The sequence below is a fragment of the Eulemur rufifrons genome, chromosome 30 (genome assembly GCF_041146395.1).
Source record: "Eulemur rufifrons isolate Redbay chromosome 30, OSU_ERuf_1, whole genome shotgun sequence".
Taxonomy (NCBI): domain Eukaryota; kingdom Metazoa; phylum Chordata; class Mammalia; order Primates; family Lemuridae; genus Eulemur; species Eulemur rufifrons.
In genome coordinates, this window is record NC_091012.1 from 57,828,442 (window position 1) to 57,846,532 (window position 18,091).

General features: G+C 38.6%; 1 pseudogene; it reads left to right on the forward strand.

Annotated features, from left to right (window-relative positions):
• The first annotated feature begins 12,780 nt into the window (after window positions 1-12,780).
• Window positions 12,781-14,713, forward strand: LOC138378906 (capping protein, Arp2/3 and myosin-I linker protein 2 pseudogene; annotated as a pseudogene).
• The last annotated feature ends 3,378 nt before the right edge of the window (window positions 14,714-18,091 follow it).

Sequence of the window (18,091 nt, forward strand, 5' to 3'; positions counted from 1 at the left end):
CAACACTTTAATAGCCAGAGACTTTACGCCGCTAACAGTACAGGACAGATCCTCCAAACAAAAAATAAACAAAGAAATAATGGACTTAAATAGAATGCTAGAAAAAATGGGCCTGACTGACATATACAGGACATTCTACCCAAAAACCACTGAATATACTTTCTTCTCATCAGCTAATGGGACATTCATCAAGATTGACCATATCCTAGGACATAAAGCATGTCTTAAAAAAATTAAAAATATAAAAATTATACCATGCATCTTCTCAGATCACAGCAGAATAAAAGTAACAATGAACCCTAACAGAAATTCTCATTTCTACTCAAAGTCATGGAAGCTAAACAACCTTCTCCTGAATGATCATTTTATAAATGAAGAAATCAAGTCGGAAATCAAAAGATTCTTTGAATTAAATGACAAAGGAGACACAACTTATCAAAATCTGTGGGACACAGCTAAAGCAGTCCTGAGAGGAAAATTTATTTCCATAAATGCCTATACCAAAAAGACAGAAAACTTACAATTAGATAATCTAATGAATAGACTCAAAGAGCTGGAGAAAGAAGAACAGACCGACCCCAAACCCAGCAGAAGGAGAGAAATTATTAAGGTTAAATCAGAACTAAATGAAAAGGACAACAATCAAACCATAAGGGAGATTAATAAAACCAAAAGTTGGTTCTTTGAAAAAATAAACAAAATTGACACACCTCTGGCTAGACTAACCAAGAGCAGAAAAGAAAAAACTCTTATAACCTCCATCAGGAACATGAAAGGAGAAATCACGACCGATGCCACAGAGATACATGATATCATCTATGAATTCTACAAAAATCTTTATGCACACAAATTAGAAAACCTGGAGGAAATGGACAAATTTTTAGAAACACACAGCCTTCCCAGGCTCAACCAGGAAGAAATAGAATTCCTGAATAGACCAATATCTAGATCTGAAATCGAAACAGCAATAAAAAACCTTCCCAAAAAGAAAAGCCCTGGACCAGATGTGTTCACACCTGAATTTTACCATACCTACAAAGAAGAACTGGTGCCCATCCTACATAAACTATTCTCCAATATCGAGAAGGATTGGATTCTCCCCAACACTTTTTACCAAGCCAACATAATCCTGATACCAAAACCAGGAAAGGATGCAACAAAAAAGGAAAATTACAGACCAATATCCCTTATGAATATAGATGCAAAAATTCTCAATAAAATCTTAGCAAATCAATTCCAAGTGCTTATCAAAAAAATAATCTATCACGACCAAGTGGGCTTCATCCCAGAGACGCAGGGATGGTTTAACATATGCAAATCTATAAATGTAATTCACCACATAAATAGAAGCAAAAATAAAGATCATAGGATCCTCTCAATAGATGCAGAAAAAGCATTTGACAAAATTCAACACCCGTTTATAATAAGAACACTTAACAAAATAGGCATAGATGAGGCCTATCTAAAAATGATACAAGCCATATATGACAAACCCACAGCCAACATCATACCGAATGGGGAAAAACTGAAAGCATTCCCACTTCGAACTGGAACCAGACAACGTGGCCCACTGTCCCCATTACTTTTCAACATAGTATTGGAAGTCCTTTTGAGAGCTATCAGGCAAGAGAGCAGAATCAAGGGAGTCCAAATAGGGAAAGAAGAGATCCAACTCTCACTTTTTGCTGATGATATGATGTTATATCTAGAAAACCCCAAGGATTCAACCAAGAGACTCCTGGAATTGATCAATGAATTCAGTAAAGTCTCAGGATACAAAATCAATACACACAAATCAGAGGCATTCATATATGCCAATAACAGTCAAACGGAGAACCAAATTAAGGACTCAATACCCTTCAAAATAGCAACAAAGAAAATAAAATACCTAGGAATATAATTAACTAAGGATGTAAAGAACCTCCATAGGGAGAACTATGAAACACTGAGGAAGGAAATCGCAGAACATGTAAATAGGTGGAAAACCATATCTTGCTCATGGATCGGTAGAATCAACATTGTTAAAATGTCTATACTGCCCAAAGTGATCTACAGATTCAATGCAATCCCTATTAAATTACCAACATCATTTTTATCAGATACAGAAAAAATAATTTTACGCTTTGTATGGAACCAGAGAAGACCCCGTTTAGCAAAAGCAATTTTAAGCAACAAAAACAAAATGGGAGGTATTAATTTACCAGACTTCAAACTATACTACAAGGCTGTGATAATTAAAACTGCTTGGTATTGTCACAAGTGCAGGGACACAGACCAGTGGAACACAACAGAAAATCCAAATATTAAACCATCCTCATATAGCCATCTAATCTTTGACAAAGCAGACAAAAACATACTCTGGGGAAAAGATTCCTTATTTAATAAATGGTGCTGGGAAAACTGGATAGCCACATGTAGAAGACTAAAACAGGACACACAGCTTTCACCTCTCACAAAAATCAAATCATGGTGGATAACAGACTTAAACCTTCGGCGTGATACAATCAGAATTCTAGAAGAATATGTACGAAAGACTCTTACAGACATTGGCCTAGGCAAAGCATTTATGAAGACGACCCCCAAGGCAATCACAGCAGCAACAAAAATAAATGAATGGGACCTGATTAAATTAAAAAGCTTCTGCACAGCCAAAGAAACAGTCACGAGAATAACCAGACCACCTACAGAATGGGAAAAAAATTTTGCATACTACACATCAGATAAAGGACTGATAACAAGAATCTATTTAGAACTCAGGAAAATCAGCAAGAAAAAATCAAACAACCCTATCAAAAAGTGGGCAAATGACATGAATAGAAATTTCTCAAAAGAAGATATAAGAATGGCTAACAAACATATGAAAAAATGCTCAACATCCCTAATCATCAGAGAAATGCAAATCAAAACCACAATGAGATATCACTTAACTCCAGTGAGAATGGCCTTTATCAAAAAGTCCCAAAACAATACATGTTGGCGTGGATGCGGAGAGGCAGGAACACTCATACACTGCTGGTGGGACTGTAAACTAGTGCAACCCCTGTGGAAAGCAATGTGGTGATACCTTAATCAGATTCAAGTAGACCTACCATTCAATCCAGAAATCCCATTATTGGGCATCTACCCAGAAGAACAAAAGTCATTCTATAAAAAAGACACCTGCACCCAAATGTTTATAGCAGCACAATTCACAATTGCAAAAATGTGGAAACAACCCAAATGCCCATCGATTCATGAATGGATTAGCAAAATGTGCTATATGTATACCATGTAATATTACTCAGCTATTAGAAATAATGGTGATATGGCATCTCTTTGGTTCTCCTGGAGAGAGTTGGAACCCATTCTATTAAGTGAAGTATTTCAAGAATGGAAAAATAAGCACCACATGTACTCACCAGCAAACTGGTTTCCCTGAGTGCACATTTGGGAATAACACCAATGTGTTATTTGGACAGAGTTGGGGGCTGCGGGGAAGGGATGGGTGTATACCTACTTTATGATTGCGATGCGCACTGCCTGGGGAGTGGACAGGCTTGAAGTTCTGATTGGGGGGGATGGGGTAGGGGGAGAGAATGGGTGCACACCTACATGATAAGTGTGATGTGCACTGTCTAGGGAATGGACACAATTGAAGCTCAGACTCGGGGGCATGGGGAGGCATGGGCAATATATATAACCTGAACTTTTGTACCCCCATAATGAGCTGAAATTAAAAAAAAAATAAAAATAAAAATAAAAGAAATAAAAAAGAAAAAGAAAAGAAAACAGACATTTTTTTTTAACTTTTCAAAATAATTCCAAATGTTTCAGTGGAGGAATACATGCATAAGATTTGTCAAAGATTTAAAAAGTTACTGAGTGGAGACTTGCATACTAAGATATTAAAAGTATGTAAAAACCATAGTATAATAATTTAAGTAGTCTGCTAATGGCATGGGGCTAGGAGGAAAAATCCATGAAACAGAAAAATTCATAAATTCGCAAAAGTTTGTTCTTGTAACAGTGGCATTTTAAGTTAGCAGAGAAAAATCTTGTTCATCTAGTCAATCATGCTGAGAATGGTTTAAATAATTATAAAAATAAACATGCTTTATATTAAATATCAATTCATAATTAATTTCAGACACATATAAAATATAAAGAGGCAAGTCATAAAATAAAATTCTAAAATCTATGCTCACATTAAAATAATTATATACTAAAAAATCATAAACTTAAAGGAAAATAAGCTGGAAGAGATATTTATTCTGTATATGGTAGACTAAAAGTTACCATCTTTAATACTAAATATATATTAAATATATTAAAACTTAGAACATTCCTATCTCATCCCACACCTAAGTCCCCGCAAAATAAAGTATGGACATAAAAGGCAATTTAAGGCAAAGAAGAAAAGGTTGAAACGAAAAAAAAGTAAAATATAAAGACAAGTAAGCAATGAATATTTTACATATTTTCAACCAAAGAAATGCTATATGAATCTATAATATTATTATAATTATTATTGTTGTGTGTTCTTTAAAATGGGAAAATTAAAATAAAAAATAATACTGCATTTGCTTTATAATAGGCTTGCTCTTACATTGCTGGCAAAAATGCAAATTTGTTCCAACTTTTTTTTTTTTTTTTGAGACAGAGTCTCACTTTGTTGCCCAGGCTAGAGTGCCGTGGCATCAGCCTAGCTCTCAGCAACCTCAAACTCCTGGGCTCAAGCGATCCTTCTGCCTCAGCCTCCTGAGTAGCTGGGACTACAGGCATGTGCCACCATGCCTGGCTAATTTTTCTATATATATATATTTTTTAGCTGTCCATATAATTTCTTTCTATTTTTAGTAGAGACGGGGTCTCGCTCTTGCTCAGGCTGGTCTCGAACTCTTGACCTCGAGCGATCCTCCCGCCTCGGCCTCCCAGAGTGCTAGGATTACAGGCGTGAGCCACCATGCCCGGCCTTGTTCAAACTTTTAAAAGAAAATTTTGCAATATCAATCAGTAAGCCTTAAAAATACATACTTCCTTTGTTTCTATTATTTCCTTACTAAGAATTTATACTGAGGAAGAATCAGAAATGGGCATATCTTCATTGCAACATTATTTTGAGACACGAAATGTTATAACAATTAAAATTATTCTTTCAGTAATATTTTATGGCACTGAAAATTCACAAGTTATGTTATTAAATGAGAAAATTAAGTTATAAAGAGTATATACACTTGAGGCTAAACTAATTTTGAAAATTTCAGCTATTGAGCTATCCCCTTTCTATACATTAACAGAATAAGCCCCTAAAGGTTAACTGTGCTTATATCTGTGTGGCAGGATTAAGGGTGCTTGAGCATTGTAAAAAGAGTAAGCAGAATATGATCAGAAGTTAATATGATATAAATAAAAGGATTGCAAAGCATTTAGAACATTGCATAGCTGAAGATAGTAAGTGGTAGATACTGTCACATAATTTTGTTAATTCCCTAGTAACTCTTTGCATTCTAAGAACAGATGAGAAATTGGTGACTTAGGTTTGTGGATGGCATGATGGTAATGATGAAATATAAAAAATCTGGCCAATTCTAGGGGCCATGAAAGGATATCATTAAAAGTTTTAACTGTTTCTAAACTGTAGAATTTGTCACTATAGGGTAGGTAGAAAAATTAATGAAATGAAAAACTGTTGCAATACATTTGGAAAATACTGCAAGATCAAGGGATCAAAGATCATCTTACATAAAGTATAATGATCAAAGTCATAAAATTAACATTGATACAATTGTATTGTCTAACCTAAAAATCTTATTTAAATATCACCAATTTTCCTCCTAATGGCTCCTTTCCTATCTAAGATTCATTCAGAATCATGCATTGCATTAATTACCATGTCTTAAGAGTAAATGAGTTTTAGTAATAACCATATACAAGTTCCAATGGGTGAATGAAGTGGAAAGGAGTTGAAATCACATTGGAAAAGATTACAGAAGTCTGGAATATCATTCATTCACTCATTTACTCAATAAGTTCTTTTTAATCCCTAAAACATGTTCCAGGCATATAATTATATGCTGTATGTCAATAATATTAGAGTAAATGTTACACTTTCTGCCCTCAAAGAGCTCAAATCTCACCCAAATGCCAGTCCCTTTTATGATTCTGATCAAAAGAAAAACACAAAAAGTTAACAGCTTTATAATTCACCCTGAACTACCAACAATTATTCAATCATGCCCAGGACTGCCTTGCCAAATTGTATATTTTGCACTTCCTTTTGGACACTGTTGGAATTTAATAAAGGTAATGATAATGGTCAGCATCACTGCCTGAAGATCAAGATCACACATTCATCATCACCTCCAAGTACAAAGGGAATAGAAATTTAAATCAATTTCATTCTTCATATGATATCTCACATATAGAAAACTTAAGGTTGTATGTCACCATGGGATATCATGCTAATAGTTAAACTATTATTGTATTTCCAAATAAATGTCTGCATTCTATATTAAATAATAGGTAATGGAATACTGAAATGATACTTCCCTGAAAGGAAGTGAATTACTTATAATACTCCATGGCTCCCCACTGCCTATAGTATAAAACAAATTGCTTAGTGTATCATTCAAGCTTTTTTACAACCTAATTCTGATCATTCTAGCCATTTCTAATTTTTATCCTGCATGAAAGCCTTCCTCCATTTCAACCAAACACTGATCTACAAAATATCCTGTACTCTGCTGTCTCTCCCATTTGTACTGTTTATTCCAAATTCAAAATCTTCTTCTTGATCCCTAATTACTAAGTCTACCCATCCTTTGTATCTCTGTTGTAGTAATTTCTCAATACATATTTCCTAATTCTCCTGAATGTTTTCAATTTTAAGATGGTGAAAACAAAATCTTGAGAACATCACTCTAAGAACACTAGCCTTAACCTATCAGCAATTAGAATGTGGTTATCAAACAATGCAAATAATAAGGACCCTGGGAATCTTTCCAGATATTTATATTTGTAAGCTATCCTGGTTATTTCTGCACAGCAAGCACTTTCTTACAGAAACTATAAGAATAAATAGGACAAAAACGTCTCTTAACATCTTTATTGCACAGTGTTCTCTAGGGTTTATTCTCCTGAGTACTACATGTTATAAAATTAGAATACAAATGACTACAAATAGCAGTTCTGGAATGTAAAACATTGAAAACATATCTTAAAAAGTATAATCAGTATTATTCAAGCACTTTCACAGAAATATCAAAAATAGTGATTACTGTACATAAAGATTAGTCCTTTCAAGACTAGAGAACAATTAGGTTCAATTATATATAAAGATGAATAAAGCATTAAGTGAATAATTACAGAAGCAGGTAACATAGTTTTTTTTAATTGGGGGAAATAGATTCTGTATCATTCACTTTTTTTAATTTCAGCATATTATGGGGGTACAAATGTTTAGGTTGCATATACAGCCTTTGCCCCACCTGAGTCAGAGCTTCAAGAGTGTCCATCCCCCAGATGGTGCACACCACACCATATTAGGTGTGAATATAGCCATCCCCTTCTTCCCCCTCCCATCTGCCCGACACCTGATGAATGTTATTACTATATGTGTACTTAAGTGTTGATCAGTTAATACCAATTTGACGGTGAGTACATGTGGTGCTTGTTTTTCCATTCTTGAGATACTTCACTTAGTAGAATGGGCTCCAGCTCTATCCAGGATAATACAAGAGGTGCTAGATCGCCATCGTTTTTTGTCGCTGAGTAGAACTCCATGGTATACATATACCACATTTTATTAATCCACTCATGTATTGATGGGCACATGGGTTGTTTCCACATCTTTGCAGTTGTAGACTGTGCTGCTATAAACATTCTAGTGTAGATGTCTTTTTTACAGAATGTGTTTTGTTCTTTGGATAGATGACCAGTAATGGGATTGCTGGATCAAATAGTAGTTCCACTTGTAGCTCTATGAGGTAATCGAGACAGTTAAAAAAAAAAAAAAAAAAAAAAAACAAGCAAGTTATGATTTTAGCTCACTTATTAAGATCAGCCAGTATATATTTTTAAGCCACTTTGAATGATTTAGGGTGGAACTTTACACTACAGTATTGCCAGTCTACTTACCAACTCAGGGGTAGTAATGAGCCTCTCTCTGTCAGTGTAACATCATCCCAGAAGGAGGTCACATGCTGTTAGGAAATACTTGAATACCTGGTCCACTCTGAGGCAACCAGAGGACTCATGAACATAGTATCTTTCTGGTACTTTCTACCTCTACTCCCAATTTCTCAAAATTCTGGCTACATTGCAGGGTGAAAATTTCTCTCTGTGTATCCTATCTTTCTTTCTCAGCAAACTTACTTTCTGGTGTCCTCAATTGTTAGAGTTTAGGCAGATAGGGTAGAGTAGTACAAATAAAAGTCATAAAAGAACGTTTCTCCTTAATGTTATCTATCATTTCCTCATGAAAATCACTACAAAAAAGGCCACCTTGTGCCTTCTCTGTGAATAGCAAATATGGAAATGAATTGTTTCTGAAGAAAATTAGTAGTGGAATCTTGATGTTTAAAAATAATGTGACTTGCTATTGAATTATGCAGCAGTGTTTCTAAAATCTGCATGCAATTTCATTGTTCCAACTTATTCAGACTTACCAAAAGGACAGATAAGCAAAAGGGACAAACTAGTTAAGAGCATTCAATCATTGTGCTATAGATATTTTTGTTAATTGTGCCTCTGAATTATTTGGCACACACATTCCTCAAAGTGACATATAAAGAATTTACTAGATCCTGAACTTTTCAACATTATCCATGTTAAAAGAGAAAAGCAGGGTGTGGATAATCAAACAAGAAGTCTTCAACAGTGAAATGTATTTTTTCTTTCTTGCTTCAACTTGGACATGACTGGATCTGCTTCTTTCTGGATGTTTACACTTCTTAACTCATCATACCAATTTACATATGTAGAGTTTCTCTATTCCACACGAAAGACAAATTATTTAAAAAACTAAGAGGTCGAGAAGGCTAGTCAGAGGTGACCTTCTCCTTCTCTCCCTTTCCATTTAATGTACATTTTCTCTCTCAAACCACAACTTTCTCTTACTCCCCAATATTTATCCCAAGTCCAATTCTGACTCTTGTTTTCTACCAATTACAACTACAATACTTCCTCTAATTGCCATGTCTGGAGCCTCTTATTTACCCTCAGAGAATCTGAAAACCAACATTTTTGGGGATCCAAAGGAAAGGATCCAATAAAAAAAATAATAGGGTGGTGGAAGGAACATTATAGAAGAAGAAATGCTGCCCAGAAAAAATCTCTTGTATCCATTCTGGCCTATATCAAGTGTTAAGTACATAAGTACTCAGTAAATACTTGTGGATTTGCACTGCATTGCAATTACACTGCCAAGTACCTGAGAGTACACGTCACTTAGCTTTTTGTAACCTTGACTATCCTAAGCACATAATGATCTGGCTGAATAAAAGATTTGCAGTTTGCAAAATCTCCACAGTGAGCAGATAGCAGTGTGTGCTGCATTGCAGGATAATATTTGTTGACTGAAGTCCAACCTGTGGTCAGTGGAAATGTCAGCCTTGGACTTAATAAATCTCAAGCAGAGTATTAGCTCATTGATATAGAAAGGGAGAGAATACGATTTTAAGGCTTCATTTGGATTTTATAAAAGGGAAGAAAATCACCATCTTTATGGTCCTTACCATGAAATATCCAATGAAGACTTGCAACTTCAGTTTTCACCACTGACAAATCCTGATCTGGGGATTGCATTACCTTCATAAAGGAAGGCAATAGAGCAAGATTTGATGGACTTTTCCTGGTTGTTCATGATTCTATTTAATGTTTCCATGAGAAGAAACCACCACAATGACTCCTTATATTATTTGCCTCTTTACTGTCCTCAGAGTCAGAAAAAAAAAATATTTTTCTTTGGAAGAAAAAGGCCCGTAGGTGATGAAAGACTCCTAATAATGAAAGTTAGGTCAGTATACCCAATAGTCAATTAATACTGCACCTGATACACTTAGCTTTTTCAATATGGAAAGATCTGGTTTCATACCCATGAATGACGGTGAAAAACAGTGTCAGTATGGACATCCAGGTGATCGGTAGGTCTCATGGTGAGAATTTGTCCAGTAGTGAGACATGGGATTTTTGCCCGAGTTGGAAACTAATAAGAAAATCATTGCGAACTGAGAAAACAATAGCAGTCTTACTAGGGGTGATTTGGAAAGATCATACTTTTGACAGTTTATTATACAAATTTAATAACTCATATATGATAGGAATTACCTTTGTCTTATTCAAGATGACTACTCATCGCACACTTTACCTCAACAAATGTGTCGTCTTTTCATCCCTAGTTTTCCCTTAAGGACATTAGGGGAAAGTACCTTGAGAGATACCCTGAAGGAGTCATGTTTGGCACAACTAAGACTTTATTAATAACCTAGTTAACATTTTAGTCAATTCATTATAGTACCAGAAAACAATTATATTCTGTTTTGGTACCCTATTCTGCCTTTTATGAAGCACTTGTTCACTGTAGCCCTAGTCACCATCTCCATATTTATATAGGCTTCATTCATACTTATGATGAGCTAGAGGAGAAGGTTGGAAACCTAAATGAGAGTACGAAAACAGTGGCAAGTTGGTGCCCTCTTTCCTCAAGAAGAGTAGAGTGAGGTGCTTTAGGTCAATTATGGGTGGCAGCAGAGTGGTTTGAGCCATCCTGAAGGGTTTATTTACTTGTGCATAGGTTGGGGAGTGTAAATTCACTATACTACAGAGACTGCTGGCCCCTTATTAGCTTTTTTGGCTTCTAGAAAGGGATTAGAACTGAGTTAGCATTGCATAATCACTTAAAGGAGATGTCAGTGTGCTCTTCTACATTTCTTTCTAGCTAGAACTTCTCCAATAGGCCATTTGTTGCCAGAGGAAGGTACAATGATGACAGATCTCCTTCTCTTACCCTCCTGTTTTTTTTATTTCTTCTTCATTCAAGCAAGGAATACGTTTTGACTTGCAGAAAAATAAGCAGGGTGTTTAAAATGTGTCCTTAGGCTACACAGCAAAGACAAAGAGTGTAATTGAAGCAGGTGTAGTGCTGGCGGGAAGGGGTGGGGAAGAAAGCTATTCAGTCCCAGAACAGTATTCAGGGAGAGGGTGACAGAATAGCTTCAGCACAGAAGCTACTTTAAGTCAAAAGTAGACAACACTGAGAAATGAGAACACATGGTATAAAGAATTGTTCTTGGTCACTCTGAACTTTGCCAACACTTGGATATCTTGTCAGGACAGCCAAAGTACTCAACATGCATCAAAAGTAGACTATCGTACAGGACTGCTAAACACATTGCAGAGGAAGGTAGGCAAGAGAAGAGAATTGCAGCAGAGCAAAGGTTATGGAAGTGGCTTTTGCACCCTTCCACTTAGCTGTCAAGTGTGGAAAACATCTGGGACAAAACTTAAATCTCCACTGAGCTGCTCAGAAAAGGAAATAAGCTAGTTCTGGGAATATTCCTATTGAGGAACGAAACCCCTGGAGCATCTTATCTGAACTCCTGCCATATATGTGTGCCTATAAATCCCACACAAAGCCTGGCTGCCTTATAATATTGCAAAAACATTTTCCCCCAGCCTATTGACCCTCTGCTCCTCACTCCACCAATATAAAAATTTCTAATGTTATAAGTTCATATATAAGCATCAGGACAGTGTGAGAGTTGTTTGGCGCTGATATAGCCTCACAGAAAGGGTCCTACAATCATATTTTGTGATCTACCAATGTCTAAAACCCAAAAAGTCTGAGATCTGTGATAAGAGAAAAACTTGTGTAAATGAACTATTTTTTTAATAGTGCCCAGGTGGATCTAAATAAGACCTCACTGAAATAAGCTGATTTTACCTAAGGTGACACAGCCTTTAAATAACTAAATGTTTTTTCATAAGCTTTTCCACTGGAGTGGATAATGGTGCATGGATCTTGAAAGGCTTTGTTGCCAAACACTGTAGGACAGGACTGAATTTCTGATTTGCACATATCAAACAATGGCAGCTAGTGGCTCTCTCGTACATATGATGATAAGGATTCTGCAATGTTTTAGTTTATTACACAGTCCTAGATCAGCTGAAAAGGGATAGTAGTCTTCAGGATCTGGCATTAGAGGGAAAAGACAGCATAATTTGTGCCTGGAGTGCTTTGGAAAGCTATAGGCTACGTAATAATTTAGGAGAGGGAAAATGTGGATAAAGACTTTATAATTATTTCTGTAAATGGCAACAAAATAGATTATGGATAGTTATAAGTAGTGTTAGCATTTACCATGAGCCAGTCAATCCTAGAAGAATTTGTAGAAGCCCGTTTCTGCATACTTTTTCTACCCCAGTGACATCCTCCCACCTCTAGAACCACCTAGGGTGTTTACTGCCAAACCATTAAATTTAGAATTTATCTTGAGGTAATGGATAGCACAGTGGACTGTGAAGCAGGAAATTCTGGTCTAGCCTCTGTTGCCAACTAGCTGTGGAAAATTTAAGCAAGCACCTCCCCTGTTCTGGCTTCTGTTTCTTACCACATAAAATGAGGAAGTCTGGATCAGGTGAATCAGTAATATACCTTCTACTACCCAAATCCTGTGATTTCCAAATATTTCTTTCAAACTGCTTCATGCATATCAAATAATCCCAGGGTTGAAAGAGACATTGATAGTCTTGTCTACATACCCACTCAATGTTTGAAATACCATAACACAGCACCGATACCAAATGGCCATTCAGCCTTTGAAGAGGCACTTCAGGGCTCAGAAACTCACTATCTGTTGTGGTGGCTCATCGCATCTTTTCATAGTTCAGACTATTAGAAAGTTTTTTTTTTTTAAATCAAAAATCCCACAGATACTGCAGGGATCTGGCTGGAGGGAGCAGCTAGAGGGAGTCCTGGTGGGCTCAAGGGGCTTCCCAGAGCTGCTGCCAGAACAGCTGCTGCAAAATGGGTTCACTAGGCTCAGGGATATGCGGCTGTCAGTCACAGGGACCTTGGCAGAGAACATTGTGGCTCAGGCTCTGGTGGGTCTGAGTGCAGCCCGGGACCGACTGGTGGAGAGTCTGGCTCAGCAGGCAACAGTGGTGATGCCCTCTGCCCTACCCACACTGGATGGAGGTGAGCCCAGCCCCCTCGGGCCTGGAGAATTGCAAGGTCTCTTCTTCCCAGAGGAGAAGGAGGAGGAAGAGGAGGAGGAGAAGGATGACAGTCCTCGGAAATGGCCTGAACCCAGCCACGGTCTTCTACCCGCTTCATCCATTCACAGTGCTGCTGAGGAACCGGAGCCCAAGCTGGAGGCTCCGGGGGAAGATGTGGAGCCGCAGGCGGGGCCGTCCGCCCGCGGCTCTCCGAGCCCTGCCACCCCCGGGCCGGCGGCCAGCTGCCTCGCATGGACCTGCCGCCGGCCGGACAGCCCCTGCGCCATCCGACCCGGGCCCGGCACCACCGCCGCCCGCCGCCGGGGGGCCAGCAGGTGCCCCCAGCCTTGCCCCAGGAAGGGAATGGGCTCAGTGCTCGCGTGGACGAGGGCATGGAGGAATTCTTCTCCAAAAGGCTGATCCAACAGGATCGCCTCTGGGCCCCCAAGGAGGACCCGGCCACTGAGGGGGGTGCCACTCCTATGCCACGTACACTATGAAAGAAGCTGGGCACCCTCTTTGCCTTCAAGAAACCTCGTTCAACACGGGGTCCATGGCTTGATCTAGAGACCAGCCCTGTGGCAGCTCCCTGCACCCGAAAAACCACACTTGGCGACCTGCTGCAGCCACCAACCCGTCCCATGCGTGGTGAGGAATCTGGTGGGGCTGAGGGGGGCATCAGCAGCCCTGACTCTGCCCGCAGGAGCCGGCCTCGCTACACAAGGGATAGCAAGGCCTACTCCATGATCCTACTACCTGCGGAGGAGGAGGAGGCAACGCTGGGTGCCAGACCGGACAAGCGGCGGCCCCTGGAGCGGGGAGAGACAGAGCTGGCTCCATCCTTTGAATAGCGGGTACAAGTGATGCTGCAGAGGATAGGAGTGAGCCGAGGCAGCAGGAGTGCCGAAGGCAAGAGGAAGCAAAGCAAAGATGGCGAGATCAAGAAAGCTGGCTCAGATGGTGACATCATGGACAGTTCCACGGAGACCCCTCCCATCTCGATCAAGTCCCGTACCCACTCTGTGTCTGCCGACCCCTCGTGTAGACCTGGCCCAGAGGGCCAGGGGCCTGAGTCCACCACCTGGAAGACACTGGGGCAGCAGTTGAATGCAGAGCTCAGGGGCCGTGGTTGGGGCCAACAGGATGGTCCAGCCCCCCCTCCCCTTGTCAAAGCCCAAGCCCCCGAAGAGCCAGCCCCTCCCCAGACAGCCTGGGCCTCCCAGAAGAGCCTTGTTTGGGTCCCAGGAATGAAGATGGCCAGCTCAGGCTGCGGCCTCTCTCGGCTGGGCGACGAGCAGTGTCTATGCATGAAGACCAGCTCCAGGCCCCTGCTGAACGGCCCCTGCGGCTACAGTGTTCCCCTGTCCTCAAACGCAGGCCGAAGCTCGAGGCACCCCCATCCCCAAGCCTAGGATCTTCCCTTCGAACAGAGCCTCTGCCCCCACAGCCCACAGAGCCCTCCAGCCCCGAACCACCCTCCCCAGCCACAGACCAAAGAGATGGCGGCCCCAACCCCTGATCCTCTTCTCTCCTGCCGCATGAGATTATTTTATTAAAAAACTCAAAGGAAAAAAAAAAGGCACAGCATTCTCCTAGGCGTTCAATGAAAAATACTATGTCTGTTCAATGAAAAATACCATGGATAATGTTAACGAGTAGGTAATGAGTAGGTAACTGATTGGAAAAAGATACTTAAAGTTCCTAAAACTTATAATGAATTTGTATCCAATATGTAAGAAACTACTAAAAATCAATAAGAAAAATATAGAAATCATAACAGAAAAAATGAGTAAATTAATCCAATAGGAAGTTTAATGATGAGGAAACCGAAATGTTAGCAAGTAATTGAAAAGACAATCTAACTAATTAATAAGCAGAGAAATGGAACTTAAAACAGTGAGCACTCACTTTATGTCCATTACATTGACAAAAATTAGCAAAGTGACTCATCTGACACATGTTGGCAGGGAGGTATGGCTAGATCAAGCCTCTGGATGGCCCAAGTGTTAAATGAAGTCCTTGGCTCATTTTCGTACAGCTCATAAGAATGGTTTTTATATTATTAATGGGTGATTAAAAGAGGAAGAGGAATAGGCTGTAGAAGGAGGAGGAAGGGAGGAGGAGGAGGAGGAGGAGTGGCAAAGACTCTATGTGGCCAGCAAAGTCTAAAATATTTACTATCTTGTCCTTTACAGAAAAAGTTTACTAATCCCTGCACTCCAAGATCCCTCATGCACTGTTGATAGACGGAGCCACTCTATAGAGCAATATGGAGCTATTTAGTCAAACTAAACATATCCACACCATGTGACCCAGAATATACATGCTTACAAAAGTATAAAATGTGACATGCCCAAGGCTATTCACCTTAATGCTGTTTATGGTGGCAGGGAGTTGGATGTGATCAGGATACACATTACTATTTGATAGGTAAAATGTGGTAGATATACATTATGGAGATTATATAGCATTTAGAAATGAAAAAATAGATATACATGCAGGAAATCAGATAGAACTTTAAAGAAATGTGAAGGGAAAAGGGAAAATAAACTTAATGAGATCTAGATCAAAATACCATTTATGTAAACTAAAAATATGCAAGTACAAAACAACAAAACACATTTTACAGGTAGACTTAAATATTAAAGGATTACAATGATTGCCTGAGGGTATGAGAAATGGAAATGGATAAAAACAAAGAGGTATGGTTTTTGCAAGCAGCAATGGTATCAGTGTGCCATCAACTGAGGAGTATGATTAACTCAACTCTCCTCAACAGACATACAATAAGAAAAAAACTGTTCTTAAAACACAATAAATTCTTTCTCCATGAAACTCCCACCCACTCTTTGGTCCTAGTTCTACCCTCTACCATGCAAAACAAATATAATCCTTCTTCCACACATGCTCATGATAAATCTCACCCTCTCATTTCCTCTTTTTTATGCATATACAATTCTAACCTCTGGATGACTTTGTTAGTGTGACAACCACAAATAAACATATTATTCCAGGTATAGGCTTCCTTAGTTCATTTGTGGCAGTAATAACAAAATATCTTAGACTGGGTAATTTATTTATTTATTTATTTATTTATTTTTTTTTTTTTTGAGACAGAGTCTCACTCTGTTGCCCGGGCTAGAGTGAGTGCCGTGGCGTCAGTCTAGCTCACAGCAACCTCAAACTCCTGGGCTTAAGCGATCCTACTGCCTCAGCCTCCCGAGTAGCTGGGACTACAGGCATGCGCCACCATGCCCGGCTAATTTTTTGTATATATATATTTTAGTTGTCCATATAATTTCTTTCTATTTTTAGTAGAGACGGGGTCTCACTCTTGCTCAGGCTGGTCTCGAACTCCTGACCTCGAGCGATCCACCCGCCTCGGCCTCCCAGAGTGCTAGGATTACAGGCGTGAGCCACCACGCCCGGCCTGGGTAATTTATTTTTATTTATTTTTTTTACAGTCAAGACTGGGTAATTTATAAACAATAGAAATTTGTTGCTCATAGCTGGAGATTTAGAAGTCTAAGATCAAGGTACCAACAGATTTGATGTCTGGAGAGGGCCCTCTCTCAGCTTCATAGATGGTGCCTTGTTGCTGTATCCTCACATGGCAAAAGGGATGAACAAGTTCCCTAGGGCCTCTTTCTTAAGGTCACTAATCCTATTCATGAGGGCTGTGCCCTCATGACCTAATCACCTCCTGAAGTTGCTACCTCTTAATACCATCACGTTAGAGATTAGGTTTCAACATATGAATTTGAGGGAGGACACAAACATTCAGACCATAGTATAAGCTAACCATCATGTACTAGAATGAAATTATTGATTTCATTCCAGACACTGTACTTCATTCAAAGAAGCCTAACCTGGAATTGGGGATAGAGAGCATGTGTTCTAACTCTTACTCCTCCTATCACATTTGCACTAGACTTACAGCAATGACTTTGTAAATGTTATTTTTTATTGTATGTCAAATGTACTGTATGTTAAATATTATTATAAATGTTAAATGTAATTGATCATACACAATCATGTGGCTCCCCAGTGCATAGAACTAAACAAAATAAATCACCATAGGTTTAGTTTCTTGTACTAGTGTATTCTAGACATAACTAATAAAGCAAATATGTTATAATCTCAAGTGATAAATTTCAACAAATGATGGAGAACTAAAGTTTCCTATAAGTATCTGGATAAGTTCAAAACACTAAGTAAAGAAATTTTACATTAATGAAATCATATGTGCAGTGTTTATGAGATAAAATGAATTGACTATATTCTGATGGGTTGGGGGTTGGACACAGTGTCAGTAAATGTCATGAATATAAATATATGAATAAATTTACATGGTTATTCACTGTTTTTGGTTGTAGAAAGCTGTGTTGTTCTGCTGGTGGCTCAATTGTCTATCATTTCTTACTCCTAATCTTAAATCCATCTAAAATGGTTGATTCAGCTATGATTGATAATCATAGAACTGAGCCTACATGTGAATTAACAAAACTTTAAAAAAAATCACTTTAATTTCACAGACATATCTGTGCCAAAGAATAATGTCTTTGAAGTTTGTAGTTTTCTGTATATGTGCTCCTAATGTAGAATTAGATGAGTTTTTTTTTTTGTAGGAGACCTGAATGAAAGAGAAGTTGAGAACTCAAAGAAAGAATACTCCAAGTTTTATTGGACTTAGTTAGAGGCATTATTTTTTATTCTTATCAACGCATTCCATAGTAGAAAAATGTTTCACCTCTTCTCCAATCCTCCAATCCAAAACACACTGAAAAATATAATAAGTTTTCATTTTCTCCTACAAAATTAAAAGTTTACTTATGAGACCTAGCATATGTTTTTCAGGCTCTGAGGGTGAACATATACCATGACTTCTTGCCTAGAA